Source organism: Gavialis gangeticus, unplaced genomic scaffold (assembly GCF_001723915.1).
Source record: "Gavialis gangeticus isolate Ggan-Ray unplaced genomic scaffold, GavGan_comp1, whole genome shotgun sequence".
Classification (NCBI taxonomy): Eukaryota; Metazoa; Chordata; order Crocodylia; family Gavialidae; genus Gavialis; species Gavialis gangeticus.
Genome location: NW_017728992.1, coordinates 12,591,954 through 12,595,378, shown reverse-complemented (window position 1 = coordinate 12,595,378; position 3,425 = coordinate 12,591,954).

Genomic DNA, 3,425 nt, shown 5'->3' with positions numbered 1-3,425 from the left:
GGGGGGGGGCTCACCTGAGCTGCACCGCAAGCCAGGGCCTGTTTGTGCTGTGGGCCCCAGCTGCTCTGCATGCTGGATAGTAGACACCACTGCCGAGCACCACCCCTGTTCCACTGCTGCTTTATTGCTCCGCGCTGCTGGTGCGGAGCTGGGGGCAGCCTGTGTTAGCTGTGTGGCATCGGAGATGGAGGCAGGAGTGGAGCGGGGCAACTGCCTGGGAGCACTGCCACCTGGCACAAGCAGCGGTGAGACAGCGGTGGCGTTTTTTGTCTGGTGTGCACTAGAGATGGGACCTGCAGCACACACAGGCCCGAGTTTGCAGTGCAGTTCAGGCAAGCCTCCCAGGAAGAGCCCAGTGCTGCCCCGGCCCCAACCCCAGCCAGCCTGACCAGTGTGCGGATCTGGGGACATGCCCCCCCCCCACCATGCCTTCCCAGGCTGTGCTGCCCTGCTCCCCACACCCCATCCTTACAGGTGCTGCCCCTGCTCCACTCACACTCCTTTCTCACTGCTGCTGCAGCGGCATGTGCTGCCTAGCATTTGTGGGGAGAGGGACATGTGCCCCTTGATCTGTGTGCAGCAGAGGTGGCTACAGTTGTGGGCTGGGCTTTGCGCCCCAAGCCCTGCTGCAGCTGGCCCAGGAGCAATTCAACACTATGTGCCTCCTGCTCACCCCCTACCTGCCCAGAAGCGGGATGCACATGGCTTTGGGTCACTCCCAGGCCAGCTGCAGCAGGGCTTCAGGTGCAAAGCACAGTCCAAAGCAACAGCTGCCTCACCCCATGCACAGATCAAGGGGCACATGCCCCCTGGAGCCTCCATCAGGTTGTGTGCAGTGGCGGGAGCCCCCCGCATGCCTAGACGAGCCGCCTGGGCTCCAACCATCACCTGGCCAGGGCCCACTTACTCAGTGACAGGGAGCATGGAGAGGGATCATTCCACTCACCTGGCCAGGCCTGGAGTCCTGCCACTTGTACATCCTGCTGCTCCCAATCACAGAGCCTCTGACAGTCAGTCAATCTCAGTCTGGGTGGGGGCTAACCTGAGCAATCTGTAGGTGTGAAAACCATGACCATGGTGCTGCTGCACTAAAATCTCCCACTGGAGTAGGACAGCATGCTGTCTGGCAGGTCCGGAGCCCAAACAATGAGTCCAGAGAGGCACTGCTCCAGCCTTCCCCTGCATTCCTTCCCAGTTTCTCACTTCACACTTTCTGCAGTGTCCGAGGGTCATCTACCCTACAGCCACCCTCCCAGTGATCTCACCTACAAAAGGCAGCAGCAGTAAGTAGGGGCAACTACATGTTGCCACCTTTGCCCCTTCTTGGGGGACATCAGAAGCCTCTGGGACCCCCTAACTTCATTGGTGGTATACTACTGTACCACTGCAAAGGACTCAAGGCAGTGAAACAGCTAACTTGCCTCTGGCTATGGACTCTGTCTTTCCCCATTTATAATTTCCTTAAACCATCTTGTCAATAGAAGGAAGTTTCTCTTCTCCAAACGTCCTTTTCTATAACAAGGTGCTTCTGCCCTCCTTGGTTTGAACAGTTTACTTGCTCTTTTTTGACCATTTGCTTTTTCTTCTTTCATTTTGTGTTTTACTGCCTCTGCCCCCTTGTCTCCAGTTAAAGAAACTAAAGGAGCTGCCTCACACCCTGTCACAATGGCTCTGGTTGCTCAGTGCTTGGAAAAAAACTGCTTCCACAGCTCACCCAGCACTTCAATGCCTTACCCCTTTCCTGACAAATATCAAGCAGCTTGATAAGTAGACAGACGCTAAAGAATTCATACTGGGTTCTACATCACCTGGTAGCCACATAGATAGTAGCTGAAGACTTCTTTCCTGAAGCAGGGCATCATCCTTTTTATCCTAGATTACTACTTCTTTGGATAGCTCAGTCACCTGCAAAAAGCATGCCCCAGTTCCACCATGCACCTTGTGAGAACTTCAGTCACTGCAGCTTCTCTTGCATGGCTCCAGAAAAAAAAGTTGTACAACTCTTGGTGAGGCTCATGAGGGTCAGAAGATTGTTGGCCTGAAAGAATAAGCCCAAGTATATCGACTGGACTCAATAGCAAAGATTACTCAGGCTAGGGACAGACATTACACAAACTAATTTAAGTGATCAGAAATTGGTTTAAACCTGTAACAGATGTTCAGTGCACATAAACCAATTTGAAAATGCCTGAAACTGGTTAGAGATAAACCTGGTTAAATGAACTGATTTGGCTCAAACCAGTTTATGCATTATCTGCCCCAAACCCCTTGCTGGTTTAAGATAAACCAGACTCCCCCAGCATCCTGACATGCTCTCTGGGCTGGGCATAGTTCTGTGCTCCACAGCAGAACTAGCCCCTCCCCTCTGCTCCCTGGCTGGAGCTCGGCAGAGACTTACAGGCACAGCAGGGTCTGCTGGCTTCCCTGTGCCCCCTTCCCTCCCCAGCTCACTACTTGCTACTTAAGTAGAGATCCCTTCCTCCTCTCTGCCACAGCAGGGACTGTAGCCAGCATGTGGTATGCTAGCTAATGCCGTGCAAGGCAGATTAGACAGTGTCCACTTAGGGCCTTTTGGTACTAATCAACAGGTCAGCTGGTAATGTCCCTGCATTCCTTCCTTTGGAAAAAGCTGTTTAAGAACAGGTTGAACTAATGAGCACAGCTTTGTTTTCTGATGAGGTGATAAATGCTGACAACAGAGCTGATAAATGCTCTGTTCTCAAGGAGTGGGGGAGACCCCTCCCTAATCACAGCATCCTACTGGGGCCTGGCTATGTCCCGCCTGCTCAGCCCTGTGGAAGGGAAGGAAAGACTGCTGTAGTGACCCCTGGCTTCTAGCCTAAGCCACTGCAGGCATGTGCCAAGATTTTTTCAGTCCAGAAGGGATGTCTGTGAAGTTACAAAGTGATTTAGCCTAGCCAGGTTAGACTAACCAGCCAAGATTGAATCCATTCAGGCTCAGGCTTTTTGGATGTCTGTCCCTAGCCTCAGTGGCTGGAGCAGACTGCAGTAGGTATCCATCCTGTACTTGTGTGTGATAGTGCAGAACCAGAACTCTTGACATTAGTCTTCCTACCTGGCTTGTGACCAGCAGAAGCAAAATGCCCAAGACATCTGGGCACATCAGGCCTGATTTACCAGGAGACGCGGGGTTTTTATTTCAAAGTGCTGAGAAAGAAAGGCAATGAGGGAAACAGGAATTCTTGCCTAGCAGTATAGCAACTTATCACCTCCTCAGAGCACATCAAGCTGCTACATGTGGGTAATAACTGCATAGCAGCCCATTCCAATTGTAGTGCAACTTTACAGCAATATATACACATTTTTAAAATATACCAGTTTTCTATCCACACAACCCCCTAGCTAGAAAAAAGAAAAAAAAAAAAAAAAAAAAAAAAAAAAAAAAACCCGCGAAAAAGGGTTTA